General features: G+C 46.8%; 1 pseudogene; it reads right to left on the bottom strand.

The window, feature by feature from the left end:
- The window catches only part of LOC138287256 (zinc finger protein 271-like), a 39,215-nt pseudogene extending 21,563 nt beyond the window's left edge, over positions 1-17,652 (bottom strand).
- Between the last annotated feature and the right edge of the window lie 654 nt (positions 17,653-18,306).

Raw genomic sequence — 18,306 nt, 5'->3', positions numbered from 1 at the left:
ATACAATGCTATGTTAAAAAAATTATACTGGCTGTATACCAGTGTAACATGTGTTTTCGCCTGACCTTTGGATCACCATTTGTTTGGTGAAATAGTTTGTTTGAATATTCCACTGTTACTGAGTGTAATTGTTATTTATTTTTTAGTGTTTATTTGAGTTTAAGAGTGTGCTAGTTACCCCATAAACAAGTCAGATATGTCCCTTTATAAGATTTTGTGCATCTGCTGAGCGGTTCTAGATTGATGCAATACCGCTTGCTTCATTGGTCAAGAAAGGCACCCTTGACAAAGTTGTCAAAGTGAGCACCGACTGAGATACTGTTTGACTGGCCTATGAACATGTCTGGTGCTGAGAAGTTATTATCTGATAAGACATTTTGACAGCAGTTTGCCTTACCTTCAGCATTAGGTGCTGCAGGCCCTTCCTGGCTGGACAGCACTACCTGGACATGATCTCCAACAGGGAGATTGGGCTTGGGTCTCCTGAAAAGTAGGAGGGAATGACCTCCTGGATCCACAGCTATTACACCAAGAAGGTACACCACCGGAACACAACTGCATCCTGTAGACTGGGTGTGGGTAAAGGCCACACCAGACGTCACTGCCTTCAACTACGGTGGAGGGGACCATACCAAGTCCTGTTGACAACAGCCACAGCAGTCAAGTGTGAGGGCATCACATCCTGGGTCCATACCTCACACACCAAGAAGGCCGCTGGACCAAAGGACGACCAGCCGCCAACAAAGTTGCAGATGAGAGTAATGCCACCTTCACCACAGCGGTACAACGTTCGTTCGACAAGCGCCACCAGTCAACACTGACGGAACTGCTCGTGCTACACTCCCACAGGAGTCGGAGAGTGTAAGAGGGTTCCCCAGTACACCAGAGCATTGTTCTTGGACTGCTCGTGCTGCAACCCCACAGGAGTCGGAGGGTGCAAGCGGGTCCTCAAGACACCAGGATATTCTTTCAGAACTGCTCGTGCTACTCTCCACAGGAGTCGGAGAGTCAAGAAAGGCCACTTAAGTATTAAAGACATTAGGATATAAATGAACAGAATACTAAAAGTCCGCTAGAAAAATTTGCGCCAAGAGGTACAGATCCCAGTCCTACGGAAGCGGCTGGTCACTAGGATCAGTGCGGTTTGTAGCCCCATTGGGAGGTGCCTCTTCCAATTAGGAATATAGCAAAAATAGGACAAAAGGGCCATCCCTCGGGACTATCGCATTCAACTCCCTTAGAACTGGACACTGGGATTCATCCCTTTATACTCTGCATAACTACAAGTGTCAAATAGCATTCAACGTCGCACCGAAAATATACAGAAGGAATAGACTACTCGTGTGGCACTCCTACAGGAATAAGGAGGTACCAAAGGTTACATACCAATAGAACTGGTTTCAAGTGCTAGCCACATCTGACCACACCCTATAAGGCGACATGGATTTAAGATTACAACATAAGAAAAAGGAGCAGAAGAAGTGGCCTGTGGTGGTCACAGCATTACTCACCCCAGTAGCAGCTATAGTAATAACAACAATACTGATAGTATATAAAGACGACATACACATTCCATGGCTCGACCAGGAACACTACATCCCCAAAAATGGCCAAGGTGAAAGAACAACAGGTGGTGAGAACAACAATATCTCAAAATAACATGAGAGGGTGGAGGATAAAACAAAATGGGTGAAATATACAAAATGGAAAGAAGATGGAGAAGATTATAAGGACAATACATTTGTGCAAATGGTATCAATGTACAAAGAACTAGCAAATGTGTCTGATTGTTATATATGTACCCACCTACCGACCACTAGCCAGGAGAAAAGAAATTACACTTAAATGCCCCTCACAGAATTCGTGGCACGTAACATATTAGATAATATGTTAGGGGGAAATTTAAAAGGAATGAGTACAGGGAAAAGAAAAAAAAAGGAGAGAATAAGAGAAAATATAAACAAAGGAGAAATGAGAAGAAAAGGGGATGAGTATGGTTTGGAAGATGAACCTTATGTAGGTGATATGCAAGAAAAATTGGTAGAAAGAGTGTCAAATAAATTGAAGGAAGAAGATAGAAGGAGAAGAAAGAAGTGTAGGAGATTAGAATCTAAAAAAAAGAAGAAGAGAATGTATTGAATGCATTTACAACAGAAAGAGGGAAGGGTTACACTGAAAGGGATCATGGCTCAGAACAACGAATACCATGCCTGGCCATAGATACAGAAATAAAGGCACCATGGTGTTTCAAATGCTCAAGAGGTAACGCAGACACTAGCAAACACGGAATTGATGTGGGACATAGTATTTGCAATACAACATTGAGCCTGGACTACAAAAGAAATGACACAACAGGCTTGTCCATAGGCCTGACACCTCCCAAAGGAATATTTATTATATGTGGGACATCTGCATTTTTTTAAATTGCCAGCAGGTTGGCAAGGTACCTGCTACTTAGCATTCGTGCTACCAAAAATGGCACATAGAACAGAATTACAGAAGGGGGAAAAGAGAACACTTGGCGGGGTGCGCAGGAAGAGGACACCAACGTGGGGAATATAAGAAAGGAAATAGAGGATATAAAAAAGGAAGAAGAAGGAGCTGGGAAAGTGGCAGATGGGACAGACGTCAGAGGAATGCTGGATCGAGTAGCAGCATGGTTCAGGGGTTGGGGTACCTGGTTGGTAGAGGTACTAGCGATAGGGATCGTGGCACTGATAACGATATGTGTGCTCATACCAGTTTGTCCATCCTTCCTGGCCCTACTCTTGAAAAAAAAAAAAAAAAAAAAGAAACTGTCACAAGCAAGAGGTATAAATGAGAGCAATACACCATGACCCTTAGATTTGTCATTGAGTATCAGAGGGCGGAATGTGGAATCGCATTTTACAGTTCTTAGGTATGCTATGCCTAGTGGCCCCTGTGATACACAATGACAATCTCTGCACAGGCCTATCATTAAGTAAAGAGGCCTACAAATGTAATTCGCTACTGCTAGGAACGCATTATGTTGCAAGGCTTGCCCTCTGAACAGACATCATGAAAGATCCTCGTCATTGCATGCTAGCTGAAGCAATCTCCCTTCTGGAAAGTACCAGTCTGAGTACGTGATGTTCTCAAGTTCTGTCACAAGATGGACCATGTGATATTAGGCACGTAGGCCACCTTGTGTAAAATCCTTTTCTATGCTTTTTGTTACTATATATGGTATGATAGGAAAAACGACCTCAGCCATAATGGAGAAGTAGTCATGCGTCAATCATACGTCAAAGCCAAAGAACCAATAAGACGTTGAATTATGTTTGTGGTTTAATACTATAAAAGATCATGTATTACTTCCTTGTATTAGGCTGCTCGAGTGTACACTAGTACAGAGCATCCTCCATGTACATGTCTTTCTATTCTATCCCTAATAAATTGATATTATGTTTATCTAGAAGAGCTGGCTAACGGTCGTTTGTATCCTGAATGGGTGCTGAATAATTAGGCTTCGACAAGAGCATATTCCACCACCCCTCTCTGTGCAGCCTGCCATGTGTTACCCATACATAAAGGTAAGAGCATGTTCCACTGCCCAGCGCTGCATAGCCTGAAATGTGTTACCCATACATGAAGGTAACAGCGTGTTCCACTGCCCGCTCTGCCCAACCTCTCAATAGGTTACTCACACATGAAGGTAAGAGCATGTCTCACTACGCACTCTGCACAGCCTGTATTGTCTCATCCATACATGAAGGTTAGACCATGTCCCCTGCCCCAGCTCTGTGCAGCATGCAGTGTGTTAGCCATACATGAAGGTAAGAGCATGTCTCCAACCCCAGCTCTGTGCAGCCTGCAGTGTGTTACCCATACATGAAGGTAAAAGCATGTTCCACTGCCCAGCTCTGCGCATCCTGCAATGTGTTACTGTAGGAAAGTAGCCTCTTTCTAGCCTTGTTACCCCCGCTTTTGGCCTGTTTGTGAGTATATGTCAGGGTGTTTTCACTGTCTCACTGGAATCCTGCTAGCCAGGGCCCAGTGCTCATAGTGAAAACCCTATGTTGTAAGTGTGTTTGTTATGTGTCACTGGGATCCTGCTTGCCAGGACCCCAGTGCTCATAAGTTTGTGGCCTATATGTGTTCCCTTTGTGGTGCCTAACTGTCTCACTGAGGCTCTGCTAACCAGAACCTCAGTGGTTATGCTCTCTCTGCTATCCAAATTTGTCACTAACAGGCTAGTGACTAAATTTACCAATTCACATTGGCATACTGGTACACTCATATAATTCCCTTGTATATGGTACTGAGGTACCCAGGGTATTGGGGTTCCAGGAGATCCCTATGGGCTGCAGCATTTCTTTTGCCACCCATAGGGAGCTCAGACAATTCTTACACAGGCCTGCCACTGCAGCCTGCGTGAAATAACGTCCATGGTATTTCACAGCCATTTACCACTGCACTTAAGTAACTTATTAGTCACCTATATGTCTAACCTTCACCTGGTGAAGGTTGGGTGCAAAGTTACATAGTGTGTGGGCACCCTGGCACTAGCCAAGGTGCCCCCACATCGTTCAGGGCAAATTCCCCGGACTTTGTGAGTGCGGGGACACCATTACACGCGTGCACTATACATAGGTCACTACCTATGTATAGCGTCACAATGGTAACTCCAAACATGGCCATGTAACATGTTTAAGATCATGGAATTGTCACCCCAATGCCATTCTGGCGTTGGGGAGACAATTCCATGATCCCCCGGGTCTCTAGCACAGTACCCGGGTACTGCCAAACTGCCTTTCCAGGGTCTCCACTGCAGCTGCTGCCAACCCCTCAGACAGGTTTCTGCCCCCCTGGGGTCTGGGCAGCCCCAGCCCAGGAAGGCAGAATAAAGGATTTCCTCTGAGAGAGTGTGTGACACCCTCTCCCTTTGGAAATAGGTGTGATGGGCTGGGGAGTAGTAGCCTCCCCCAGCCTCTGGAAATGCTTTGATGGGCACAGATGGTGCCCATCTCTGCATAAGCCAGTCTACACCGGTTCAGGGATCCCCCAGCCCTGCTCTGGTGCGAAACTGGACAAAGGAAAGGGGAGTGACCACTCCCCTGACCTGCACCTCCCAGGGGAGGTGCCCAGGGCTCCTCCAGTGTGTCCCAGACCTCTACCATCTGAGAAACAGAGGTGTTGGGGGCACACTGGACTGCTCTGAGTGGCCAGTGCCAGCAGCTGACGTCAGAGGCTCCTTCTGATAGGCTCTTACCTCTCTTGGTAGCCAATCCTCCTTTCTAGGTAGCCAAACCTCCTTTTCTGGCTATTTAGGGTCTCTGCTTTGGGGAATTGTTCAGATAACGAATGCAAGAGCTCACCAGGGTTCCTCTGCATCTTCGTCTTCACCTTCTACCAAAGGATTGACCGGTGACTGCTCTGGAAGCCTGCAAAACTGCAACAAAGTAGCTAAGACGTCTACTGCAACCTTGTATCGCGGATCCGGCTGCCTTCTCGACTGTTTTCCTGGTGGTGCATGCTGTGGGGGTAGTCTGCCTCCTCTCTGCACTAGAAGCTCCGAAGAAATCTCCAGTGGGTCGACGGAATCTTCCCCCTGCAACCGCAGGCACCAAAAGACTGCATCACCGGTCCTCTGGGTCTCCTCTCAGCACGACGAGCGAGGTCCCTGGAACTCAGCAACTCTGTCCAAATGACTCCCTACAGTCCAGTGACTCTTCAGTCCAAGTTTGGTGGAGGTAAGTCCTTGCCTCCCCACGCTAGACTGCATTGCTGGGTACCGCGTGATTTGCAGCTGCTCCGGCTCCTGTGCACTCTTCCAGGATTTCCTTTGTGCACAGCCAAGCCTGGGTCCCCAACACTCTATCCTGCAGTGCACAACCTTCTGAGTTGTCCTCCGGCGTTGTGGGACTCCCTTTTGTGACTTCGCGTGAACTCCGGTTCACTTTCCTTCCAAGTGCCTGTTCAGGTACTTGTGCGTGTGCTGCCTGCTTCTGTGAGAGCTTCCTGAGTTGCTGGGCACCCCCTCTGTCTCCTCCTCCAAGTGGCGACATCCTGGTCCCTCCTGGGCCACAGCAGCACCCAAAAACCTCTACCACGACCCTTGCAGCTAGCAAGGCTTGTTTGCGGTCTTTCTGCGTGGGAACACCTCTGAAAGCTTCATCGCGACGTGGGACATCCGTCTTCCAAAGGAGAAGTCCCTAGCTTTCTTCTTCTTGCAGAACTCCAAGCTTCTTCCATCCGGTGGCAGCTTCCTTGCACCCTCAGCTGGCATTTCCTGGGCTCCTGCCCACTCTCGACACTGTCGCGACTATTGGACTTGGTCCGCGTGTCTTACAGGTACTCAGGGCCGGAAATCCACTGTTGTTGCATTGCTGGTGTTTGTTCTTCCTGCAGAATCCCCCTATCACGACTTCTGTGCTTTCTGTGGGTAGTAGGTGCACTTTACACCTACCTCTCAGGGTCTTGGGGTGGGCCATTTTTCTAACCCTCACTGTTTTCTTACAGTCGCAGCGACCCTCGACAAGCTCACAAAGGTCTGGGGTCCATTCGTGATTTGCATTCCACTTTTGGAGTATATGGTTTGTGTTGCCCCTATACCTATGTGCTCCTATTGCAATCTATTGTTAATTCTACACTGTTTGCATTACTTTTCTTGCTATTACTTACCTAAGTTTGGTTTGTGTACATATATCTTGTGTATATAACTTATCCTCATACTGAGGGTACTCACGGAGATACTTTTGGCATATTGTCATAAAAATAAAGTACCTTTATTTTTAGTAACTCTGTGTATTGTGTTTTCTTATGATATTGTGCATATGACACCAGTGGTATAGTAGGAGCTTTACATGTCTCCTGGTTCAGCCTAAGCTGCTTTGCCATAGCTACCTTCTATCAGCCTAAGCTGCTAGAAACACCTCTTCTACACTAATAAGGGATAACTGGACCTGGCACAAGGTGTAAGTACCTCTGGTACCCACTACAAGCCAGGCCAGCCTCCTACAGTTACCTATACATGAAAGTAAGAGCATGTCCACCACCACAGCTCTGTGCAGCCTGCAGTGTGTTACCCATACATGAAGGTAACAGCGTGTTCCACGGCCCAACTCTGCACTGCCGGCAAAGTGTTACTGATACATGAAGGTATTAGCATGTTCCACGGCCCAACTCTGCACCGCCGGCAAAGTGTTACTGATACATGAACGTAAGAACATGTTCCACCGCCCTGCGCAGCGTGAAATGTGTTACGTATACATGAAGGTAAGAGTGTGTTACACCCCCCCAGATCTGCGCAGCCTGCAACTGGCACCAAAGACACAACAAATAATACAACAGTTTTGCATGGAGGTGTGGATTGCACAGGTTTGGTGGTAGAACCCTGCCCTGCCCTGCCCTGCTGCTGCAGCAGAAGATCCTCCTGAAGCAGTAACCTAATCGGAGGACAGGTGCTCATGCCCAGAAGGTGCGGGAACTACACTTTCTGGGCCCAGTCTGGTGTCATGCGCTATGAAGCACTCCACTGACTGCTCCTCATTTCTGTTGTAGCATGGATTACAGACAGCGTAGTCCTGCCCCGGAAAGCAGAATCAGGGATCTCCAGCGTGCAGGAAGTCATCTCGCTCTTTGAAGGGCTCCACCCACAGCTCCTCATTCCTCCTGTGGCAGGAATTACAGACAACATAGTCCTGTTCTGGCAAGCAGAGTCCATGAGCTCTAGCGTGCAGGAATCCGCCTTGCACTATGAAGTCCTCTCCTAGAGGCCCCTTCTTTCCTCTGTGGCAGGGATTACAGAAAGCATAGTCCTGCCGCAGCAAGCAGAGTCCATGATATACACATATATAATTAACATTTCGGCTTCCTCAGAAAAAAGTTCCACTAACTGTTGCACTAACTACCCTACCACGTGCTCAAGAAAGAAGGCACATAAAAGAGTCTAGGGCACCAGATACCACGCATGCCATGATTACGAGTTCACTTCACAAACCTTTTTCCTCTTCCCCCTTCCTTTTTCTGTCTTTTCTCTTGCCTATATATACATATATTTCAGTGGCGTCTCAGCAGACATATTTTTGAGGCTGTTCAACAGGAATTCATTCTTAGCATGCGTCTGACAATCTTTTGTGCAAATTACCCTCTGAGGTGGCTAGGCACTATTCAAAGTTAAACACTGTTCCCAAATTGGTCCTTTTCAAGCACAAACTTTATATTTCGCTCTGTTTTCCTTCATTCTCTCCCTAATTGCACCTTGAACCCTCCAGCCATTACTCATAAAGTTTTTCAGTTGGCTTCTTCTGGGTGCAACCCAAGCTAACCCTTTTCTATGTTTGCTTAACCTGCATGAGAAGGTCACGACCCTCCTGGATAGACGCGGGGCTCAAACTCAAAATCGAGTGGGTCACCTCTGTTTGTACTCCAGCTTCGCTTCCTCCGCTCCAGCCATACTTGTGCTCTCTTATATTTCCTCCTAAAGGATTCCTTCAGATCTGCTTTCCTCTTTCTGTTGGTCACTATGGTTAATGCGGCCTTTAAAGTCCCCGTGGGTTTCTTCCTCATACTCCTGTCTGTGGTACTCGTCCGAAGAGTCCCACTCAAGTCTTCATCTCTCTGGCCCTCTGGTTTCTTGATGGGGAGGGAAGATAGTCGTTTATACTCCCTCTCCCATCCTCTTCCTGTTTTTTTCTTCTCTATTTCTCCTCTTCTCCTCCACTCATGTCCCCTTTCTCTTTATACATGAGCCGAGACGGTTCGGGGTGGGTGTGGACAGAAACTGGACCCACCATACTTACTTAAGTATGGGTCTTAAATGCCACACCCCAATTTCAGGAAAATACCAATTGGAGTGAAAATGGACCAGCGTCTCTAGGCCTGGAATTTCTGAGTTCCTGGCCTGTAATTAGTGGGTCAGGATTTTGCAGGCCTGGTAATTCCAGACATGGAGCCACTCAGGATTGCAAGTGGTAGAATTCCACTGAGAGTTACTGCTGTGGGTGGAATACAGTCGTTCTCAATGATGGACAAACATGATTATGGAAATGGATCAACACAAAAAGAAGTGGAAGCCAAGAGAGGCCATTAAGTATGACACGGAACCCAGAGAACTGAGGATTTGAAATCAGTGTGACGGGCAAGATGCCAGGCATTGAACTCATTGTGACAGGATGGACACCCGGAGAGAACATGCTCTGCCCCAAATGTGGCAGCGGTTGCAAACAACCAGGGGCGTAGGGGTGAGGCCAGACTTGGAACCCTGTATGACAAACGAGAGTCCAGTTTCTACATGAAGTGTGTCAGAGACAAGACACAAATTCTGCAATTAGGGCATGACCTGGAGGACAGGACAGAATCTTTACTAAGTGTGACAGAGGACACACTGAGCTCTGCTGCAAGTAATACCAAAAAAGGAGTGCCACCGAATATTCACAAACACACAAAAAATAATGTATCTTTATTTATGTAAGAGTCAATATGATTGTTGTTTCTGTTCCACATTAGTACATTCATGTTGCAAGATAAGTAAATAATCAATACTATACTGGTTACCTCAGAGTACAAAAATGTTTTTTGTTAATCAATCTCGAAACAATACGCACCCATTGTAAAGGAGGACAGACCTGGAGAGGTCATGCACTGCACCTAGTGTGACGGTAGAGAGACCCAAAGAGGATGGACTCTACCCAGTGTGACAGAGAAGAAACCCAGAGATGACAGTTTCTGCACCCAGTGTGACCGAGGAGAGACCCAGACCCACCAGGCTCTGCAGTGTGACCGAGGAGAGACCCAGACCCACCAGGCTCTGCAGTGTGACCGAGGAGAGGCCCAGAGATACCGGGCTCTTCACCTAGTGTGATGGAGGAGATACCAGGCTCTGCAACCAGTGTGACATAGGAGAGAGGACAGGATCTGCATCCAGTGTGGTGGAGGGGAGACCCTAGAGCAGAGGTCTTCATACTTTTTGATGTCAAGATCCCCCTGGCAAACGTTTTTAGGCGCAAGGACCCCCTCCTGACAAAAAGTTCTAAAACCTGGTACTCCTCATCATTGACTACCATAAACACCCACAATTCCCACAACAAATCATTTTATAATTTGGGAAATAATATAAAACAGTGTTTAGCAAACAGAGGGGGTCATTACGACCCTGGCGGTCGGAGACCGCCAGGGGTAATGTGGCGTCCGTACCGCCAACAGGCTGGCGGTACGGAGACCCATATTACGACCGCGGCGGTAGCGCTGCGGTCGCACCGCCGGGGCCGGCGGTTTCCCGCTGCTTTAGCCCCTGCGGTGATAATCCGCCAGGGCAGCGTTGCAAGCAGCGCTGCCCTGGGGATTATGACTCCCCTACCGCCAGCCTGTTTCTGGCGGTTTGCACCGACCGCCAGGAAGAGGCTGGCGGTAAGGATAGTCCTGGGGCCCCTGGGGGCCCCGTGCAGCTTTTCACTGTCTGCATAGCAGACAGTGAAAAGCGCGACGGGTGCTACTGCACCCGTTGCACAGCCGCAACACCGCCGGCTCCATTAGGAGCCAGCTCCTATGTTGCGGCCGCATCCCCGCTGAGCCAGCGGGCGTAAACTAGGTTTGCGCCCGCCGGCCCTGTGGGGATGTTGTAATGGGGTCCGCGGGAGTGCGGCCGCACGGCGGTTACAGCTTCGCCGCCCGCCAATGTTGTAATGACCCCCTTAATGTTAGTTGGTGACTGTGGTGTGGTGTCAGAGGCTTACTACGCAGCTCAAACAAAAAGTCTCCAAAAAAAGTTACCGAAAAAAAGGAACAAATGTGCTTTATTTTTCACAAACAAAACATAATTTGACAAACCTTGTTTAGATGATAACACCTTTCTGAATGATGTGATGGGTGCGCCTATTCTTCTCAGAGACACGGCCAATCTGTGGTTGCGCCTCATTAAAAACTAGTTTAAAACCCAAATATTGCAAACGCAGCACAAAGGGGACAAGTCTGGCTCTGCAAAGGACCTTCTACTGCACGGCAAGCTGCTTTTTAGTAACTTTTGAACCATTTGAGCTATAAACAAATGTATTTTGTTAAAATCAGCAGATTATGTGGCAAATGCAGCAAATCTGCAATTATATGAAAATCACTGCGGCTGTACAATCGCACAATTCCAGTGACCATGGGTATAACGGCTGGAATGCATGGGCTGCAACTTTAGTACATGTTATCTGGGGAGAACCATACAATGTTTAATGGGATGCTGACGGCTTAGCTTTTACAGCTGGAAGTTGATGAACATCATTCATCATAATTAAAACATACCATTTACAGTTATTAATGATAAACTGTAAGGTCCAAGTAGGATGCTTTCTTTAATTCTTGGGGAGGAAGTGGTCCGTTAATCTTTTTCCACACCGTTTTCCTAAAAAAGGTTTTATTTTTAACAACATGAAAATAGATGCTTCTATTTTAGCAAAAACTGACTCCTGGTTATATTAGTTTGCTGCTGTTGTTGACTTTAGTTTTTAGGTCTTTCACTGCCAGGTAGCCACATAAAAATAACATTTTTAATTGCAAACGAAAAATAGCTCACAACACTCTCTCAAGAAGGTGAAACACAACGTTTATTGCTGTACAAGACGCGTTTTTCCCGACAACTGGGCTTGTTTGCCCTATAGCTATGGCCCGTCACTGAGTGAGGCTGCTTTGAGTTGTCTGCACCCGTGCCCCATTCTTGCCTCCTCCATAAATGTTTGGGAACTGAAGAGATAGAAACCTGACTATGGCAGGAAAGAGAAGGGTGCTAGAGAGAAGAAGAGGGTGCACCTCTTTACTATCAGATGCAACTGAATACACACCTCTTAACTATCAGATGCAACTGATTGCAAACCCATATTATGCTCTCATTGTGTTGTGTAGTATTTAGTTTTGCTTTGACATTAAAGTACTTTCTTTTCATCTAAAAGATAAGCACCAGGCTGGACATCATGCTATTGCTTGTGATGGATGATTGTTCACTTCTGAGTCTCAGCCCTGCCACACCACATCCCTGAGAAGCCTGTGACTGCTCACTCTTGCTGCCGTGGGAAGAAGTGTGCTAAGGGTTGCCCATTTTCCAGAGACATCGTAGGACGGACCCCAGGACAGCAGTAGTAAACAACCACACCCACCACGACTGGGGCCCAGTAGCCTGTCTGCCCTGTGGCCCCCCGGAGGTGGTCTGACAATAGGTAGTAAGTGGTGGGATATCTACAAGTCTCATCACCAGCTGTCTTGAACAGAACAATAAGTTCAACTTAAACACAGCATTACCTGCACAGCATAGGAGCAGATACAGCTTCGCGAGAGGAAACCCTGATGTCCAGTCAGTTGAGGATTTTGTGTTTTTAGGCAGGATGGGGGACTCCCAGAAACGAGGGTAGGCAGATTCTTGTAAATTTTATTAAGGACCCATTTGGAAAACTGGTTGGCAAGGAAGATACTGTGTTGGAAGAGAGGAAGGTACATGATAGGGACCCTAGGAGGGAGTGCTGTGGTGTCTATTTCAGACACACCCCAGATGTGACCCCATATTTGCTTTCCAAAGTTTCCTACAGACATTCTCCCTCCCCTCGGATTTCAAGGGCACCACTGTCACTAACTCCATAAGTTAAGAATTCAGGTGGGATATGTTTGACTGAGACCCTGAACTCTCCAGAAAACTAAGACTGATGTAAGCGAGAAAGCGAGAGGGAGAAGTTGAGATTAACTCACCAGGAACAAGAGGAATGGAGAAAGGAGGTGAAACCAAGGGGAGGTACGGGCTCAAGGAAAAAGAACGCGATCTGGCAGGGGCGACACTGCCGTACTGTCAGGTTTCTCTCTATAGAGAAAGAGGCTTCTATATCCAGGCGCACTGGAACTGTAAGAGTCTGCAACCACAGCTTTTTTTGGCTTATTTATGGATCTGCCACATAATCCATCATCTGCTGCAAAGTATGCAGATTTTGTAGATTATGCAGATTTCTAACTCAAACAGATTAAACGTGGCCACATGTGTTTGCCCTTAGTGAAAGGCCCTTCATAAAGGTTAACTGTTCATCTTTCTTGCTTATTTCTGTATTTGGTTGTTAAATTGCTACTAATGAGGTGAAATCTTTGCCTAGACAGAATTACTAGATCTAAAAACTACAGAATAATTAAGTAGTACTAGTAAAAATGTAATGCATAATTTGCCTTTATTTGCCACATAATTCAGAAAACCCTGATGCATAATTTGGTGGTCTCCGCCGCATAAGTTGAATGGCCCATTCTATATCCTTAGGACAGGCCTCCAAAAATCATAAAAATGTTACAAGACCTGCAGGTTGAGTAACTAAAATAATGTACTCAACCCAACTGGAAAAACTTTACTATCTTTATGAACGCCATTCATTTCAAAGCATCGTAAACAAGAAAAATACATGTTGGGAGGCACGTCCTAAGTAGTTGAGCTGGCAGTCCTGTGGCATATGGGCCATCAGAAATTTAGTGATATTCCCAACTCTAAATGAGGCAGGGCACTGAAAAGTGGGTGAAACAGGATATCTGCTGATTTTCATTGGATGTCCTATAACCATTCGTCTCTTAATGGTTTCCTAAATTAGTACCTACTAAAACAAATTACTTTCATCAACTTTTGCCCAAGAGTCTTACTGGATTCCACTTCCACTAATTTATTTTATTTGCCCTGTAGTCCACCACCAATTCAGTCGGTTCCATATGTTAGGCCTCGACCAGTGGCGTGACATTAAGCACCTGCAGCCCCCCCGGAGGCCCACTCAGCACAATACACTGCACACTGTGCACCAGCAATGGGTCCCTGACCAGAGAGCTCTTGACTGGATCGGGGAGGACCCCTTCATGTACTTTGCAGGGAGGACCTCTCAAGTTTTGTTACGCCACTGGCCTCGGCAACATGACCAACGTACTTATGCTGGAACAGGATGGTATCCTTCAGCCACCACCGTAATCAGATCTCTGTATAAAAATATTTATCCAAGCAGATAGAACTATGAAGAAGTTTAGGAGAGGCACAGCAAAGAAGAGCTGCTATACTAAGGAGTGGCCTTCTTAGGTGGGTGACCAGCTGTGGACAGTCTGTGTGGTGCACCGATCTGAGCTTATATAGCACCAGAAGTAAGGCTTGCTGGGACTGAAAGCTGAGAAGATTTATTGGTCTGACCTCTGGCACATGCCTAGGCACATGGTGTATTGGGAAAAGGTTGTGGTGTTAGGGAGCGGACAAAGAAACACAATCACTTTACTTAGGGAAACATACACACATTCTTGGACAGACAGATCATACTTCATGGTTTTCTCATTAAATTAGGTGAAGACTATCTCTGTGTAAGGATATCTGCAAATATCCAAAATCCTTATCTAAGAGTCGTGCAGTCGCACCTTGTCATGTGCTTCAATTCACTAATTTGGACCAAACTTGAAGTCAACAACTACAGCAGCAAGGAAATGCATCCACACACAAAGAGGAACAGCTGGATTGTTGCTATGACTCACATGCAGCAACCTGCAGATCTATGTCGGAAACCACCAGCAATCAGGGTGAAATCACATGACGGACTAGAGCTTTCACCTCTCATCAGACTTTGTGATAGTTATTTTATAAACTGCCAATGCCGGGACATGGTTTAGTTTCCATAGTAGATGCCTTCCTAGCCTGAGCACAAAGCACTGCAGAGTGCACAGATCACCTCCACTCTAAACACCCTCTTAGTGTGAGTAATGTGCAGTGTGGCCTTACAGATCTGTAAATACCATTTATAATGCAGTAACCAGCAGTGTGGTGTGCACAGGTTTAATCCACTTTTAACACTCCTCTTAGTGTAGTAAAAAGCAGAGCACTTTGTATAGATATACACTTTTGTAAACACCCTTCATTGTGTTCCAAAAAGGCAGTGCAGTGTGCAGTCTTCCTCTGTAAATGCCCCTCATAGTGTCATAAACAGCAATGCACAGTACACAGATTTCCTCCTGTTACTGCCTCTCATAGTGCAGTTAAAAGCAGTGCAGTGTTTACAGATTTTCTCTGTATAGGCGTCTCACAGTGTCAGTAAACAGCACAGCAGAGTGTAAAGATTTACTCTTTTGTATCACTCTTCATTCTGTTGTAAAACGGATTTACTCCTGTACCTGTAAACACCCCTTCTAGTGCAGGTAAAATACAGCACAATGTGCAAATGTCCTCTTCTGTAACTGCCCTTGTAATTCAGGAAAGAGCATTGTAGTGTGCACAGAATATCTCTTCTGTAAACACTCCTCGTGGTGTCGGAAAAAGAAGTGCAGTATGGACTGATTTCTCACAGTGTGTGCAAACCTTCATGCAAGTGTAAACTGATTTTCTCATTTTTTAACAACTGTGTACTGTATTGCAGACTTCTTACATGCTGTAAACACCCCCCTTAGCATAGTAAAAAGCAAGGCAGTGTGCTTTCATGCTACAGTTAAAAGCAGTGCAGTGTGCACAGATGTGTTCTTCTATCAATACCCCACAATATGCAGTGAAAAGAAATGCTGTGTGCACAGATTCCTCACAGTGCAGTAAGATGCATTTCAGTGTGCACAGATCCCTCACAGTGCAGTAAGATACAGTGTGCATAGATTCCTCATACTGCAGTTAGATGCAGTGCAGTTTGTACAAATTCTTCACAGTGCAGTAAGATGCACTGCAGTGCACAGATTCCTAATAGCACAGTAAAATACAGTGCATTGCATAGATCCCTCACAGTGCAGTAAGATGCAGTGCAGTCCAAAGATTCCACACAGTGCAGTAAGATGCAGTACAGTGCAAAAACTCCTCACAATGCAGTAAGATGCAGTGCAGTGTGCACAGATCCCTCACAGTGCAGCAAAATGCAGTGCAGTGTGCACAGATCCCTCAGTGCAGTAAGATGTACTGCAGTGTACATAGATTCTCACAGTGCCGTAAGATGTAGTGCACTGCACAGATTCCTCACAGTACAGTAAGATGCAGTACAGTGCACAGACTCCTCACAGTGCAGTAAGATGCAGTGCAGTGTGCAGATCCCTCAGTGCAGTAAGATGCAGTGCAGGGCACACAGATGCCTCACAGTGCATTACGATGCAGTGCAGTGTGCACAGATGCCACACAGTGTAGTAAGGTGCAGTGCACAGATTCCTCACGGTGCAGTAAGGTGCAGTGTGCACAGATCGCTCTCAGTGCAGTAAGATGCAGTGCATGACACAGATTTCTCACAGCGCAGTAAGATGCACAGCAGTGAGACAGCTTCCTCACAGTGCAGTTAGATGCAGTGCACAGATTCCTCACAGTGCAGCAAGATGCAGTGCAGTGTGCACACATCCCTCACAGTGCAGTAAGATGCAGTGCAGTGCGCAGATTCCACACTGTGCAGTAAGATGCAGTGCAGTGCGCAGATTCCTCAGTGTAGTAAGGTTCAGTGCACAGATTCCTCACAGTGCAGTAAGGTGCAGTATGCACAGATCCCTCTCAGTGCAGTAAGATGCAGTGCATGACACAGATTCCTCACAGAGCAGTAAAGATGGACAGCAGTGAGACAGATTCCTTACAGTGCAGTAAAGTGTGCACAGGTTCCTCACAGTGCAGTAAGATGCAATGCAGTGTGCACACATCCCTCACAGTGCAGTAGTGTGCAGAGCAGATTCCACATTGTGCAATAAGATGCAGTGCAATGTACAGATTCCACATAGTGCAGTAAGATGCAGTGCAGTGCAGATTCCACGCAGTGCAGTAAGATGCAGTGCAGTGCACAAATTCCTCACAGTGCAGTAAGATGCAGTTTAGATTCATCATAGTGCAGAAAGATAAAGTGGAGTGTGCACATATTCCTCACAGTGCAGTAAGATGCACTGCAGTGTGCAGATTCCTCAGGGCAGTAAGATGCAGTGCAGTGTACACATTCCTCACAGTGCAGAAAGATGCAGCACGGTGCACAGATTCCTCAGTGGAGTAAGATGCAGTGCAGTACACAGATTTCTCACAGTGCAGTAAGATGCAGTGCACAGATTCCTCACAGTGCAGTAAAATGAAGTGCACAGATTCCTCACAGTGCAGTAAGATGCAGTGCACAGATCCCTCAGTGCAGTAAGATGCAGTGCAGTGCACAGATCCCCTCTTTAACACAAAAGATGACCACAAACACCCCCAGGGCCGGAAGGAAAGCCCCCCAGAGGTCCCCGGATAGAAGAGCCCAGCTCAGCCTGGCTCCTGGCAGAGATTCCTCACAGTGCAGTAAGATGCAGTGCACAGATTCCTCACAGTGCAGTAAGATGCAGTGCACAGATCCCTCAGTGCAGTAAGATGCAGTGCAGTGCACATATCCCCTCTTTAACACAAATGATGACCACAAACACCCCCAGGCCCGGAAGGAAAGCCCCCCAGAGGTCCCCGGATAGAAGAGCCCAGCTCAGCCCGGCTCCTGGCAGAGATTTCCTCCAGGATTATTCAGTCTATTTCTACAAACACAGCAGAAGGTGCTGACAATCTCCTACCTGAGCAGAAACCTGTGCAGACATTTCCAGGCTCTCTCCTCCTCCTGGGGGGGGGGGGGCAGGTGCAGATTTGGGATCTGGGGGGGGGTCTGTGAGGGTCTGAAGATGAAGATAACTGCACAGACAGACAGGGGGTCCTTCCTCCTCTGCAGCAGGCTGGACACAGAGGGAGAGGCCGGAAGTGATGTCAGCACCCGCTGCTGGTGCTGTCTCTGCCGCCGCTGACCCGGAAGAGGAAACCCTTCTCCCTTTCATACAATGTGCTCAGTGGATTTCATCAGCAGGCGAGGAGCGCCCTCCGGTGGCCGCTGGCGGAACCGCCGCCTCCAGGCTCCAGCAGTGAATACAAATGTTGTATGTTTCTATTATGTTTTTAATTAAATGTTTGAGAATGTAGACAGCAGCTGCTACTGCTAAACTGTACAGGTTTTTCTTATGTTCCCGTTTGTGTGGGTAATTCTTTAATAGGGCTGTGTATCCTCAGAAACATCTCACCACCTTGCATTGCTGCCAGGGTTTCACATCACTGTGTGTGTAATTATGAGTGACACTTTTTTGCAAGCAAAGCATAGCTGCCAATTTTTCAGATTGTTTTGTGTGACATTTGTATGGCTTCAGATTACTTATGAGTGACACTGTACACCCAAATGGGTGACAGTTCTAGTGAGCCTGGCAGCTGCACCTCAGGCCAAGTGGAAGATCTGGACCTCAGGTGGGTGTGGGGGCCACAGAAGTGCTGGCACTCGATAATGACGAGTAGAGGTCTATTCAACACACAAATGTTAGACTGCACACTTCACAACGGTGCCTCTAGAAATAACATCTGTAGAGGCCAAGTGACTGAAACATCAG

This window comes from Pleurodeles waltl, chromosome 4_1, assembly GCF_031143425.1.
Source record: "Pleurodeles waltl isolate 20211129_DDA chromosome 4_1, aPleWal1.hap1.20221129, whole genome shotgun sequence".
In the NCBI taxonomy this organism is placed as follows: Eukaryota; Metazoa; Chordata; class Amphibia; order Caudata; family Salamandridae; genus Pleurodeles; species Pleurodeles waltl.
Note: the sequence above shows the minus strand (reverse complement) of the source record. Positions and strands in the feature narration are given on the sequence as shown.